The sequence below is a fragment of the Saccostrea echinata genome, unplaced genomic scaffold, assembly GCF_033153115.1.
Source record: "Saccostrea echinata isolate AGI-Se365-2 ecotype Australia unplaced genomic scaffold, CSIRO_AGI_Sech_v1 ptg000064l, whole genome shotgun sequence".
NCBI classification, from domain to species: domain Eukaryota; kingdom Metazoa; phylum Mollusca; class Bivalvia; order Ostreida; family Ostreidae; genus Saccostrea; species Saccostrea echinata.
The window spans coordinates 4294516-4311072 of record NW_026889813.1 but is presented as its reverse complement, the minus strand read 5'-3'; the positions used below and the strand labels follow the sequence as shown (position 1 = coordinate 4311072).

At 32.9% G+C, this 16557-nt stretch overlaps 1 protein-coding gene across 1 annotated transcript in view; it reads right to left on the bottom strand.

Annotated features, from left to right (window-relative positions):
• The window catches only part of LOC133175857 (transcription factor Sox-5-like), a 58876-nt gene that overhangs the window by 40130 nt on the left and 2189 nt on the right, over nucleotides 1-16557 (bottom strand). The gene's annotated exons all lie outside the window — the stretch shown is intronic.

The window sequence follows — 16557 nt, the reverse complement described above, 5'->3', positions numbered from 1 at the left end:
TAAAAAAAATGATATATGAAAATCTTAAATTTAAAATTACAAGTAAAAATATAACAAACTTGAAGGACATCAAACCTGATTCTTGGAGAGAACAATGTCAATGCAACCTTCTGTATCACAGTGTGGCACAGAAATAAAACAAGTCCTTCCTCTCTGACAATAGACTAGGAAGTGTTTTGTGTAGAAACAAACAAAGGTGGACTAAGAGTAACACCTTGACTAACCTCACCGGGTATTATACATACTTCCTTACTTTTCCTTCAGTGCCTGGGGCCTGTACAAATGTATCTTTGTCATCTGTCATTTGATCTGATGTAAGCTACCTATTGATGATCATTACAATTTTTATTAACCATCTCATGAATTATATTTTGTGGCTCATTTAGAGAAAATCCAGACTATTTTGAGTCATGGGATATAATTTGTGTTACCCAGGCACCAGATGTCAAGATTGATGTAATGCAGCATAAAACTTAGTATTCTTTCAATTATACATATATTCAAAGATTTAATTTTGAAATTTCCCCAGCCACCCTTAATGTATCCTCTCCTGCATTATGGACATATTTTGAGATCTATTAAATTGCAGGTTAAAATTCTGATTTTTTTTTTTATAATTTAAAAATACATTATATGCAAAATAAAAATGTTAAATTCAGATAATGTAAAGGGGGAGGGGGGATTAATTCAGCATATTGTTTTAAATGTGTAAATTGTTTATCTATTTTCTAACTTTTTAAAACTTTAATAATCTTATTAAAAATTTCATTGCATATATATGTGCTTATATATCCCATTTGTTAAACTTTGGCCAGTGGCTATATAACTGTGAAAGTGCTTTTTACAAGCATGATACTTTATAATCAGTCAAATTAAAACTAATATTTTTATATGTTACCTAACAGTCTATGATTGGCAATGATGAATCAGGTGTCTAACAAGTTTTAAGAAATATTGAATTACTATTACAGTAACTTTTATAACTACATGCAATGAAAATCATTTTATTTCCATTCAACGTTGAACTTCCCATTGCTATTTCCTGCACCTTAGTACAAAAGAATTATAAAAATTGAAACTTCATGTGTAATTTTTTTTTCTACAGCTCTAATAAGGAGTTTAGTCTAATTTTTTACAGAACAGAGTGAAATTTTTTTCTCTAACCAATGGCAATATGATCATTTCTAATATTCAAGCCTATTTTTCTATCTGCTTGTCCCAAAATAAGTAAACACAGTACCCTTCTAAGACAGATATACCTAAGTATAATTGATTATTCATGAGATCTGTTGTGATGGGTTTGATGGACATGATGGATTTATCCCTCTGTGTTCTAATAATGATCAGCAGTTATTCATTTTACTGGCCTCTGCTAGGTCAAATTCATTAGCTTTGTGGTATATATATATCTACTTCTTCCTCTTATAGACAAACTCACATGTTATATCACACTTCTTCAGCAATTGCTCATAATGTAGTGTAATAATTACATGTGTAATACAGGTCCAACAATATTGCACAAGTGTGAAAAAGTACATCCCTTTTGTATGGAATGCTACGAAAATGCAGCGTATGTTTTAAATTAACCGATATTTTACCCCCTGTAATTTTGTGTTCAAATTCAAATATTTAAAATACATTAACTGATTTTTGAATTATCTTTTTTTTCTCTGATTTCTCTCTATCCATTTAAATTGGCCACATTAAACATGTTGATAGTGGGATCCCATTGGTAATTGACTGTACCTGCTCCTTTGCCTCATACTAAATGAAAACTGTATTATTAAAATCCTGAAATGGCATTGTTAACTTTTTATAGCTTGTGGTTAAACTTTTAGAAAGCAATTACATGTATGCAAAATGTAGGGAAGTGAAAATACTGACAAGGACCATAACACACAATACATTTAATATTTATTTCTAGTCCAGGGTTTTATTTCATTTTGAATTTCAACAACAAAAACACCTTTTATTGTCCTTTTTTATTTCTGATGCAATTAAATCAAATATACATGCTGAAAATCCATTCATTGTCCATTCTGATTTCTGATGCAATTAAATCAAATACACATGGATGAAAATCCATTCTTTCTTCTATCAACAACTGACATAAAAATCATCAACTTGAACATAAATTATAATATCCTTATTCAATCCTCATCATTTGTATTTGTTCAGTAAAGTCAAATGGAAATCGACATTTTTTTTAATTTTTTAAATCTTGCTGATTTTATTCACATGCAAAAGAAAATGGCATTTTCCTATAGGGTAAAGAACAATAAAAAGGAAATTTTTATTGAATTTATCACCCAATAGGCGCTATTTTAATGTTCCTCTAATGTAGGCCTTAGGTCACATTGTAAAGTTGTTGATTAATTTTCTACATTAGGAGAACTACATTCATTGGCGATACTTATCTAATATTTAACACTTATAATCTGTTATTACATATGGTAACATGAGAGAACTGTGTTCCTCCTGCAGCCATTGACATAACTGGCCATGTTCACCGGGAACGACAGGCATTGTCGCAAGACAGAAAAACTGTCAAGTCTCACAACTTCAAAAAAGGCTCTAGCAGTCCTGACTCTTCTTAGAGTCGTGACAAGATTCTGGCATTTTTCTGACCAGTCATACATCTGTAAGACAACTTTGTTTGTTCTGACAATCTTTTTTTTTGTCTGGCTCTGTTGTATTTTACAGAATGCAGGAAGGAAGAAGGCCAATGTAATGTGAAGACTTGCCCCCCAAAATAAATATCCTTTTGTAAATATGACAATATTTGTCTACAGTAAACAGCACCTTTTTAGCATAATAACCGAGGATTGCACCTCGGAGGCAGAGAGCTCTCAGGCACATGTCAGATTGCTTTGTCATGTAATTATAGTATTTATCTCCTAAATATATTAACCATATGTACCCCACAAATCCCTGCTTTATTATGCTTACAATAAATAAAAGGACAAAAGGTCTGCTAAAAAAGAAATAGTGAGCAATCTGCATTATTTCCTTTTCATCTTTTTTTTATTGTTGCTAATCAAAAAAAATCATGGAGACTGGATTCTACTGGGTGGAGACAAACTGAACAATACTTTATAATATTTAATGGAAAATAATTTTTTCCTCTCTTTTCAATTCAAAATCTATCCGTCTTTGATGACCTAACTAGAACATCCGATAATATCAATATTGAGAGAATAAAAAAAAAATCATCAGTATATCTATAAATAAATAATTTGACAAAAAAAAGCACCCAACCATGATGTTATTTTGTCTCCATTGCTTGTGAATGATTTTCAAAACAAGGATTACAGATGTGCAGAGATCTTGAAAAATTGCTCCTCATCTTTAGTGTAATCAGTGACAAGCCAGGGATGAAATTGTCTCGCTATGATCCATAAAATGACAATTTCTTGTACTTCACAAAATGTTCGGGCACTGAGAATTATTAAGATAAGTACACAAAAATGAAAGGAAAGAAAATGTGGAAATTTTTAGGAAAGTGTGAACCCCTTTTTAAAAATACAACAAATTAATTTTAAGTTGCAGCATAGATTAATTACACCCCTTCATAGTTTTTGGCAAACAGCACATGAGAAGTTTGTTTATTTTATACATAAAGATGCTGCATACACTAATCTTGACACCAATTTGATGGCTTAACGAGATTAAGACCTGTTTTTTAACTCTACTGATGAGCCTCCAACTGTTGGCACACTGACAGAATTGGGTGGGAGGGCAATTGTGCATTCAAATTTTAATTGATATTGTTCTATCAAGTTTTTTCCTACACCACCCAAGAGTTTTGCCTGCAGACGCAGAGAAACAGTGGTATTGGAGGAGTCACTTCAAACGCAACAGAGTAGGAGTAGACATAATAATGAACGACAAATAATGTGTCACAACAAACACTGAAGTGTGCTGACAAACGGAGCTCGTTATCTCACCTGCTCAGGTGTGTGATGGAACACGAGGAGGATGCAGAACTGAATGCCTCCAAGCTCATCTTCATTATCTACACACAATGTCAAAGTACCTTTTTTTGTTTTTTATTTTAGAATTGTTCCTTTTCTTGGATTTTTTTTTGCTTGGTCAAAATTGTTGACCCTTCATTCAAAATCATTTGAAAATTTTTATTAAAAAAAAAAATTCCTTTAATTCTGCTGATTGAGGTGATAAACTTAAACTATGAAATGTCTTTTCTTTAATTCAAAAAAACTTTTTTCCCCCTAAAATAAAGTCATTCTCACAGAGAGAGAGAGCATTAAGAGAGAGAGAGAGAGAGAGAGAAAGGTTCTTTCAACTTATAGTTATTATTAATAGCAAAATCATCATCTACATTTTTTTCTACTAATTAAACAATAAGCATTATTTGTGAATTAACTACCACACCAGTACAAGTACCTCTCAACAAATCACATTCTTCAAGAGATAGGAAGATGAAATCCTTGTGGGTTTTTGAAGAGATAACAATGAGATCTGACGGTCCCCCGGCCTGCGTGTACTTTACAGTTCTCGTAACAATGCTAGAATTTCATACAACTATTAAATACAGATAATCTATATAATCATAAAATAATTTAGTCCACTTCTGAGCTGACCTCCCTTCAACACATACATGAATCAGCTAAAAAACAATGAGGTGTCGGGAATATAAATAAATTTACCTGTTCTTGACAAAAGCTATATCGGCTAATTTTATAAGAAATAAAAGAAGTAGAAATCATAAAACAATGCTAAGTAAGAAACAGAAAAAGAAAACTCACCAACTCTAAGCAAATAAAGTATTTTTGACATCAATATTTCCCATGAATAGTCTTCGTCAAAAAACAAAGACTTGAACAACAATTGTTAACAAAAATAGGTGAAAAACATTGAATCCTTAACACGACCAAATCAAACAGCAACACCTGAGATCTGTGCTAAATTATGCTTCGCCTATTGTTGCGAACTTCTTGAGACAAAGGAAACATCCATTGTGCCTGGTGTAAAATTGTAGGTGGCCAGGTTAGGTTACTTTGATCAGGATTCAAGATCTTGGGGGAGAAAAAAAGATGTAATCCAAGAAATTTTATCCCCTGGAGGATGGCAGACAGAGAAACGGTCATTTCATTTTTCATTTTATTTTTGTGGCCACATGAAGGGACTCTGGGATACCTTGACATTTGGGAGCCTCAGAGCCATTGTCTTTATCTTTACTATGGTCTGTCAGTTACAATTTTCCCATTCATACAGCAAAATAAAGAAAAAAAGTGATTAATTAACTTTTTCACCTTTTAGCCTTCATTTGGTGTTCTTTTCTAGCACCACAGAAATAAAAGTAAGTAAAAATACTGAATGGATTAATCCTGGAAAATTACTTTCAATTTGTTCTGTGTCAATTGATTTTTTTTTTATTAAACAATTAATACATAATATAGTTAATTAATAACTTAACGTTTAATTAAGGATCTGAGTGTGTATTCATTTAATCACCTAGCTTGAACAGTTGATCGCTTTTGCTTGATTGTAATAATGACAAGTGCCGATTACAGCTGAAGCATTATTGCACTAATTAACTTTTGATGTTTCACATGGATGATCGGGTAGCCAAGTGTAAATTATATTCTCAGACCCATACATCCCTGTGGAATTAAAGGATTTCTGATTGACAATTAAAATACTACATTGTTCATCTAGGTGTTTGAATTCTTCATCAAATTAAAACAGTATATTGACTTTTTTTCAGCACATTTAATGCAACATTAGATACAATTGTAGGGAATTACTTCATCCTCAAAAGTGATCTCGATCAACATAAGTATTGGAAATAAACAGAATTAAGCTGCGAGTCTGAAAGGCATCTGACTGTGGCTTTTTGACAGGCAAAGAATAAGGGAGTTTCTGTAACACAATACAATATTGGTGACAAAACAATAGCCAGCCACACCACGGAGTGAGAACTAGAGCCCCTCATTTAGGGATCGATCCCTACATTTAATTATAGATTAGGACCAGTCTTCTCTGCTTCTGTGACCAATTATATGTGAGCAGAGAGAAGAAAAAACTGTGATTTCTATTGAAATCCTCTGCCCATTGTCGCCCAATTTAGCAGAAATTAGACTGGAATGTTTGTGGTCTAAATGAGGCGCGTGCACTGTGTAGCCTGCTTCTTTGAGCAATTTATTGGTCTGTCACATGAATTCCTTTGGATCGGGCATTATAGTCTGAATTATCACAGAATCCCTAACTGGGAATGACAATACAGAGAAGTCAGAAAGCTCGGCAAAATTACCAATACAATAAAGCAATTCAACATCATCTCTCAGAGACATGTGTCATCACCAACAATAATCTCAGCACTTATCTGGTGTGATTTTGTAAAATGGAAAATTTTACCATAACTTTCGATTTAATTCTTATATTAATTTTTATAATAATATCCATATTTTTACTTCCACTTCTAGATCTTCTTCCAAATAAAAAAATAAATAAATTTGAATGTCATCAATTTCAGCTTTTCTAAACATATTTGTATTTTGCAAATGATAGGATTTTTTACCACAAATGTCAATTACAATTATTTAATTTCTTAAATAATAAATCAAATTTTTAAATAATAATACAAGTAAAAATTTAAATTCCACCTCTCCTTCAAAATAAAAAAAATAGAATCTGTATTTTTTGTTACTAAATGTTTTCTAACAAGAAAATTTGGTTCTCTAATCAGATAATAGATATATGGTGAAAAGAAATGGACAGAAGCTGGCCTATCATTCCACCATCAGTGTCATGATAGACAAGACCAGTTCCTGACAAGTAAATTACCAGTCTGTAGAACAAAAGCAGGAAATGATGAAACCAGATGTTACTAATGAAGAGAAGTACAAAGACAGGTTGTTGTCAAATGATTGACCCATTCCAGGGGGGCACAGTGCACCACTGACTTTTACAAGTTTGAGTATCAGGTGTAAAGTGATTTTTGATTAGGATATTTATCAACTACTGAATACCTTTCCAGAAAAACTTGCATATTTGCTTAGATATAAAATATTATTACTTTATCATTTATTAATAAATAAATATCACGTTCATAATATACAACTAGTAAGAAAAAAAATTAAATACTTCATTGTGAAAAAATAGAATTTCATTTTTCTTTCTTCCTAAACTTCAGAAAAAGAGAGAACTGCAAAACCATTATCTGAATCATAAAAATTTAATACTGACTCATCTTGGTATATTTAAACCCCTTAAAACTTATTTATTTTCAAAAGATGGTATCAAAAAAGCTAGTTCCGAAAGAAGAAAAAAACCACACTTCACAACAGGAAAAGACTTACCGATTGCCAGGGACTTGAATCTGCTGCATGTTTGGGAATAAAACCTCCATTCAAACAATTCCCTTCCAATATTACAAAAAGACAAGGCATAGCTGAAGACAAAAACAACTTTTGTGTATTGTAATATATGTCCTGCCTCCTAGGGACTGCTTAACCAATCAGCCTCACTCTCTCAGCATGAATGATGGATAGTAGAAGCTGAATCTAGGCTTGTTTACTCACAAAACCCAGAGGCACAAAAGGGTACCAGTTTAACATCATTACAGAGAGCAAATGCGAAATGGTATGGTACAAGAGAGACCTCTTGATCAGTAAAACCCAATGACGATATAGTTTCACACTCTTTATGGGCTGATAATATCAATGCATGCAGTATGAAAGCAACCAATTATATAAAAACACTTCTGTCAAATAATTATTAGTCTAAGCTATAGAGGCAATCTACTTAAATAGTACTTAAATGAAGAGAGAATAAGCCGAGAACAGTCATGCAACATGCTATATGGGGAATGAATAAAGACATGGTCAACCTCAAAATTTGGGAAAAGGGTGAAGGGGTTTGATAATTATTTTCTGTGTCATGGCTGTCCATGCCAAAAATCATTTTCTTAGGAAACAGAAGCCAGAGAAATACAAAATATAAACAGATTAATGCCTGACTGTTTGACAGATTTGTCATTGGACTGTTGAAACAAACTGACCAGACAACCACAATTCATGTAGAGGAAATAACCATATTAAAAAAAACCCCCAGATATTTTAGAAAATTGAATTATGATTTTTCATATGTAGGTGGTTTCAGATTTATAAAGACAGAGTTTTTCTCACTTTTCCTAAGATTTCAATGAAGTAGCTGACCATAAACTTTGAAGTAAGCTCCTGCATTAAGGAGAAAATGAACGTTTTCTAGCACCTGTCAGGGAGGGCATTTGGTGTTGCACAAACAAAAACAAAACAGCATTACATTAAATATAGCAGGCCAATCTGAGCTTGACACAAAGATTAATGATCTAAGGTATTAAGCAGTGAATCAAGCGGCCCCAGAGATTAGCTAATTACCGAGGAAAAACAAAAAGATTTTGGACACAAAAACTTGTCTTTGCTCACTGATTGCCTCAGAGAACACTGGCATAATGGGCTGTGAAAGCTCCCCAAATTTATGATGGATGGCCTCGAAGATTCCCTTGTCACTCAGAATCCAAACCTGCTAAATGTCTTAAAACTTTCCTGTTTCCAAACAAAGTAATTGCATATCATATTGAATATAAACTTTCTTTGATGCTGGTCCAAAATATTGCATACCCTGGGTACCCTTTCCAAATTTCAAATTTCTTTAGAAAAAAAAGACTTGACCAATTGTAGACAGCAGAACAATTAATGCTCCTTATGCGTGGGAATAGTATTGTTGTCTCTACACATGCAAAGCATGTGGGTCAGCATGTACTCTTCCCCCATTTTTCTCATATAGAGATAATGGCAATGGATAAGTAATCACCTAATTTCATTTCCATGAAGATTTTACTCATCAAATAATTCTTACTCTTTCTTTTATCAGTATTTTTTAAATTGCAGATTTGCCATTTAATAAGATATCTTGCATGCAAATCGAATAGAAATGATATAAAATTTGTCAAAATATCAGATCTTCAGTATTGGCTCACATGAGGGATCATATCAGATACAATGTGGTACTTTTGATTTTTTTTCCTTCTTCAAGGTGTCCTCGGAAAAGGTGTGTCAGATTACAAAATCTGAAATACCATCACCACAGTGAAAAAACTTTTCAACAATATCCCATCTTTCTTATCTAGGATTTCAATATGGCTTTTTGTTTAAAGAAAGCTATTGATCAACACAAGGAGCACTGACTGTTATCAAATCATTGTTTAAATCAACAAGTTTTCAACCATGTTTTCTCATATGAAGTACCCTGTCAGCCTGACAACAAATGCCTTTGTCTGCATGCAAGACACAATGTCTGGACGCAACATAACCCATGAGGAAGCATTTTCAGTTTGCAGGAGAGACAAGGACCACTGAAATGAGTCAATGCCAGTTCCAACTGTTCAAACTGCCCTTGACCTTGAGAACTATCACCATGATCTTTGACCTTACATATATTTTGTTGAATACAATCTATACAAAAAATGATTTATGAAAAGAAGAAAATTTACGTTGAGTTTCCAAATCTGTTATCAAATTTTCAGCAGAATTTTTTTTAAAGCTTTACAACTGTTAACTGTTCAGTTTCTGATCCCACATTTCTTCATTTACAAACTTTGAAATAATTTCACACCTCTTGGCAAATGAATATTATGTCAAGCATAATGTTTAATATTACAGGAAGCATTATGTGGTTTAAGCTAAAAGATAAAATATAGATTATACCCTAAAGCAGAGACAGAAGAGTGAAGAGAGGAAACTCGGATATTTTGTATGGATTGTGATTGGTTCTGACACTGATTGGCTGTAAATGTAGAAAACGCTAGACTCAAATTAATCATTAGCTCTCTATTGTTTCCCAGCAGTGTCTCCTGCAATCTTTACAAACATTTACAACAGGTGAGCAATGTCTTCTCCAGGACATCCGTCTGACCCTCTCCAAACCACAGGACTGCTTAACCCCTGATAACAAACACATTTGGCTCTCTTGAAGAACTGTCAAATATATTTAACTGGACAGTGAAATGTTTTTTACCAAAATCTCAACACAAAACCATGTAAAAATGCAACAATGCCAGAAAAAGTTTTAGTATTTTTAGAGCATGTAAATGCTTATCGCACAAACATCATTTATTGGTATTTTAAAGTGAATCAATCCAGACGAATTGCTTATGCTTGTCTTAATTATGGTGAGAAGGTCTGTTTTCATGTTTTCCTCTGTACTACACTGCCTGGCCCCTGTCCTGGCTGGACAATCCAACAGACAGACAAAACAATTATAATTTATCTGTTTCATTGCTGATGCACAAAGGTCTGTTTCTACATCCTTGACTTTTTAACCCCTCAATACATCAAGATTTTTATCAAGATTCAAACGAAAAAAATTCATATAGCCCCCTAAATTAACAATGTTTTTATTGCTTCAAATACAACCTATTTAGTGGCTATTATCGGAAGAAAACAACAGGAGTTAAAATAAGTACAAAGGCAAGACGGATAATTGAAAATGCATGTGTCACTGAACTGTATTTATTAGCTAGCTCAGTCACTAGCTAACACTAAAATATACATGTACAGGTTCTAAAACTTACAAACAATTAAACTATAACCCATGTTCAGAAACAACTCGGCTCAGCTTCTGTTTGTTAAGGAGAGGCTAACTGTTATTTAATTAGGAGAGTTCAACTAGATTTTTCAAGTATTTTTTTCACCACACCACATTTTTTTTTTATCTACTCAAATATTTATGTTAATCATTTTATTTTCCTTTTCTTCCAACACTTACCAAAAAAGAAACACTCTCTCTTAATTATTTTTTTTTCAATTAAGTTACATGTATCTTAAATAAAACAAAGTCACACAGTAGATAGGTCATTGAAATCTTAATGATCAAGCTGAAAAATGTCATGAAAAAAATGCAAAGAAATAAATTTCTTTTACAACTCTCTAAACCATCTGAGCCCCCTCCGTAAGGGCACTAAGTATGCCATTTCATGTCACAACTTGACAATGGACAGTTCTCAGCCACTTGCCCCTGTCAATCCGAAAATGAATTAAAGATGAATAAATACACCACGTTTAACAATAATAAACACTTTATAAGTGCTGACTGTATTGTATTAGAATAGGCTGGGAAAAGGTTTGAGGGACATGCCAGGTTCACCTGGTCCCAAAGGTCCCCCCTCTTAAGGTGCATCATTCCAAACGTAATAAACACTTTAAATAACGCAATTGCTTGTTAGAAAACACTTGGAATTAAAACTCGTTAATAATGACCAGGAAATGAAAGTTACGATTGTAATTGTGTTTGGGAACAAATGGTTCTCGTTTATTTCCAGGAAATTCTTGACTTTGTACTGTGTTTTTATTGACTGTCCATACAAATGCCAAAATCAAAAGAGTTTTAAGACACTTTTACGTAAAGATACTTAAAATAACACTAGGACAATTGCTCCAATTTAATGTGCAAATTATAGAAATTAACTCTTACAAAGTACAACATATCATAAAAGTTTTGAAGAGTTTTATTACCTACTAAGAGAAAAAGAAATATTGAACCGATATTCTATGGTGGGTGTTGGTACAACTATTATAATTTGGATGAGTAGTGCCAGTGTTTAAAGCACTGCCCTTAATCCACTTTTCAGTGTTTGCCTATCGGTGTTACTGCAAATGATGTGTATAAAGAGAGGGGGGATTAATACAGATTCTATGTTCAGATCAGCTAATTTGTGTCATAACTGTTGATCTTAATGGAATTGTTCTTCAAGGTCTGAAATTTTTGGCTTCCACAAAAATTTTCAAAGATAAGGAAAAAGGTTTCAAACAGCAAAAATATCACAGTCAATCAGTACAAATTAAACTGTGCAATTTATAGCACGTTTTAACCATAGCCGAGACTGGCATCTCTGTAGTTTAACTTACTATGAGTGATTACTGTCATGATAACGACAGGTGCCCCTTGACCCCTGACCCCCATGAAAAAAAACACAATGGCAGTGGTTTTATCTCCGTGTACCATCTAAAGCCTCATCATTGATGAAGATAATGTCAGAAAGAAGATGCTGTAACCGAGGATAAATCAAACTCTATCAGAACAAAATGACACTTCACATGACTTGTTTCTGCTTCATTGTCACAAAAAAGGGAAAAGAAAAAGATGAAATGCACCAAAAATCCCTCAATTGCATCAAATTTTCTGTGGGAAAGTTTCCTTTTTTCTGATTCAAGAGAAAAAGAAAGACAGCAAGTGACAAGAATCAGAAAAAGTTTATAAAATGAAGACTAATGTTCCAAAAGTTTAAAAACTTGTCTTGATTCAGATCTTTCAATCAATCACACAAGTTGATCTATGAAAAAAAAATCTGAAAAAAAATTAAATACTGTGTTCACAGCAATATAAAACAACAGGAGCAAAATTGACTCATTTGCTTGGAGAGAAAGAGAATTTTTACTTAGACATTCTTTGTGGTAGATAAGCTCTGTATTTCCATTATGATTTGCAAAAGCATGGAGAATGAAAATGAACACAAAACAGGGGAGATAACCAGCTGATAGGGTACATAACTCCTGCATTCAAGCAGTGAGTGTTTATCTGCACTCCCCCAGGTCTTTGTAGTCTAAGGTTGATATCTATCTCCAACACTGCCCCTCACCAGGGAAACAGTATGCATCATTTTCCATGCATTCAAGAATCAAACAAATATTTATATTCCATATATCCATTTCTTGAGGGCTCCATAGTAAAACAAAGAATAAACGATCTGGTATTTTGGTTACACTATTTATTCTATGGTTATCAGGAAATCTTGTATCAAAAACTAAATATAATGTTGTCTTTGTAGTTCCTGATGAAAAGAGAGTTATGAAGAAAATAGGGTGATAAGCGTTGCTTTTTGGTAATTTTTTATGGTGGAGAGACTGCGTGAAATAGAGGGGTCTTGTTGATGTTTGCTGCTACAGCATGAAGTTCAGAGTAGTTGCGAGTATGATAATTATTTCTTTCAATTGATGGAAGATAAACAAATTGTATATAAATTTTATAATTCTCCACTCCATTACAAAAGAAAATGGCTAGTTTTCTCTGCATGACATCCTGTTATCTACTCCAAAGAATTGTCTTCAACTTCTGAAATGTTTAGACAAGAAACAACCATTTCAAAGTAATTTAACACATATCAGATTTCCAAAGATAATTCTATTTTTCTTTCGTTTCAAAGGCAATGTTACCATACAATTCAGACAAATTATGTGATAAAAATCACTAAAATGGGTACATTTTACAATAACCATGTTCTCCCACAAAGGAAATAAATTTCCAAAATATCAATTAAAAGTGGGCCACAGTCATCTTGAAACAAGACCCATTCTTTGCCTTGTTAAGAATACTGTTACATTTCTGTGTGATTATGTTACAAAATTAATAACGGTACCTCTCAGATAAAAAGGGGAAGAAAAAAACTTTTGCAACTCATATTCATCATTCTAAATATTTAAAAAAGAGACATTTGTCGGACAGGCTCATCCAATCTCCATTTAGTGCAGAATTCCATGAATTAGAGTAAAAAAAGTTCAATAATACTGTTCATTGTATTTCATCCAATTAAAATTTTCTGAAACACGTTCAGTTTTCAAAAGTCTTGCATTTATTGGTTAGGTTTAAAGTTAAGAAAAAAATCCTCATTTATTCCGACATTTACAAGACAAAAAACATAAAATGCTTGCATTCTTAAATCAACAAATGCTGAATGAATTCTTTATTTCTGCAATAAAAATCTTTTTGGGGTGAGCATGAGTTTCATTGAAAAAGACCATCCCTACTGAAGGGGAGACAACTTAAGAAATTCTGCACGTAGATATATACACACAATTCCCATACATGCTTCAAGTCATTCAAACGTCTTGGGAAAAAACTTCCATCGAAACAAATGGCCCATTGAGGAAGAGAACAATATGCACTTTTCCACACTTTCAAAGATCATCTGTTTAGCATTTTTTTTCATAATTGTGTGAAATTGGGGTTAATCATCAAAAGTCTGTGAGGGGCATGTGTTAACAATCATTGGAAGTGCAGGCTTCTCAAAGACAATAGGATCTTTAATTCTTTTATCTTCTTTACTAGTTCTTATTTTGCTGAACTGAACATCCTTGCAGGTGTACTTCACCACTCCAAATAAATGAATACCGCAAACTAAGGGAAATAACTCTACACTTGTCTTTAAAATATACCTTTAAATAGTTTACTTTTTATGCATAGATCATTACAAAGTAAATAAACTTGCCTCAAGTCTTCATGATTTTCAACCCACAAAATAAAGGGAAATGATTAGTCTTCAAGTAAGAGGAAAATTGTCATTTATCCCTATTTAACTTAAGAAGGAAAATATAAAAAGATACAAGAACTTCTATGTTATACTTCTGGAGACCCCTCATACAAAGGTAATGAATTTTGATTGACAACAACAAAAGCTGGAGATGTGAAACAATTAGCAGGGCTGGAATGTTGTTGGAAGTACCCCCTGATGATACCCAACAGTTGCCGAAGCTGAAGGCAAAATAAACTTGTAAGCCTCTTTGTTTATTCTTACTGAAACAATAACCAACCCAGCTGCCTCAGGGTCTCATTATACAAACTTTCTCACAGTTCGTTATAATATGCACATTAGAAGTCATTAAAACATATGCAGTATTTTACAGATGCAATCAAAAGAGACTTTCTAAATACTTCTCTACAGTACATGTCAAAAGACGATTATCTTCCTCTTTTACATAATTCTCCTTTCATTTTTTTTTAAATAAGAAAATAAAATCCCAGAGCTTTAACTCGTTAAGGAGTATTAATAGTATTAATGCACTCTTCTGTAATAACAGTGTCTTGTTTTAAATTCTTACAATACTGATTTCAAAGTCATAAAAAGTAAATTATGATTGAATTTGTTCAGAATCTTACAACACAAAGACAACTATCCAGAATGTCGCAATAAAAAATCCAGCGGATTAATGCCTCATTCCTCTTTTATATCCTTTTATTTAGTGCTCAGAATTGAAGTAATTCTGTAAATTTCCCCTCAAAGTCTAGAAACCACAATAAACGTCGAATATTTCCGACACAATAGATCCATAAATGAATGGAAAAATGCAATAAAAAGCTAGATAATGATTGGATAAAAGGTTGTTGCAATAAAAGCAAAATTGAATTTACAATATTTAATGATGCTATTTGATTCAAAGACCAACTTTTGAATTTAATGTAGTTAAAGCACACAAGGCTTTTAGTTTCTTGAAAAGGAATGACATTTCTACATAGCAGGAGTGGGAACACAATACTTAAGCAACATCAACAATTAGTGGAATTGGTCTTTATGGGTGAATCACGATTTGTCTAAATTTATTTGGACAATTATACTGCAGTTTGTATATCCGGGAATTTTTTTAACACTGGAAACACAAACTGACTTTTAAGAGGCTTAAAAGTCCCCCCCAACAAAATAGGAAAAAACTTTCTCAATTTGTTTCCGAAGTAAGATACCAAAATTGACAATTATTGAAGGCAAGATTACTTTACTTTCTGAACTTAGGAAAGGTTTGTTTGGCTATTATGTTTTAAAATCCAATCACAGTTAATCCATGATGGATAAACTTCAGAATCTCCAGGATGTTTGAGACAAGCACAATAAAGCATTACACAATAAAGTGTAGAAAAGAACAAGAATGAGAAGGTGTGTCACCTGATAACAATGGTGTTGGTGAGCTCAGGTGAGACCCTTACCTTAGAGAGGCAAGATTGTGGACCACTGACAATTATTTTGTGTCTTAACAAAAGATATGCATTTTATTGATGGGATAACAATTGAACGTTCAAATAAAGCCTTAAACAATCCATAATGAAATTACACACAAAATCAATTACCTCCAAATCGTATCTATAAATATAGCACTTGATCTCCTCTCTACATAACAATGAGAGAGTTCGGCCACCAGCCGCGAGACTAACTCGCGTCAATCCCGTATTTAGCACTTGCACTGCAACACAATACTATAGTTCTTTAGTACACAATCGTTAATAAATCTATTCTCATCTATAAATGAAAATCAAATTTTGTTGTCATTGCAGACACAATGGCCAGTAATGAATTGTAAAAATACGGCTAGGGAGATGTTTTATGTGCGTACCTAAGCCATTTGTTGAAGCCTTTTTGGATTGGATTTGTAGGTTGGGATACACACCGCCAGACAAAATATTGTCATTTCAGATTTAACACGTTTATTTAAAGCTCTATTGTATGTTTATGTAGACCACAATAAAAGTTTATTCAATTTTCATTCTTGCACCTTTGCAAAGTGCTCTTGATAATGTGGACGTTGAGATTTATAGGGCCAGGGGCATACATCTGGTCGTTGTTCTCCACAGTTTGTCTTATTATTGTATCAACAAAATTGAAAGTACAAGACAAACAATAGAATGCCACGAGGATTTTTTTTTTTTATAAAGACCTGCAAATTCAAACAAAGGCAAGGAAGTAGAAAAATATCAGATTAAACAATGCTATCATCCCTACCCCGATAAATCCCC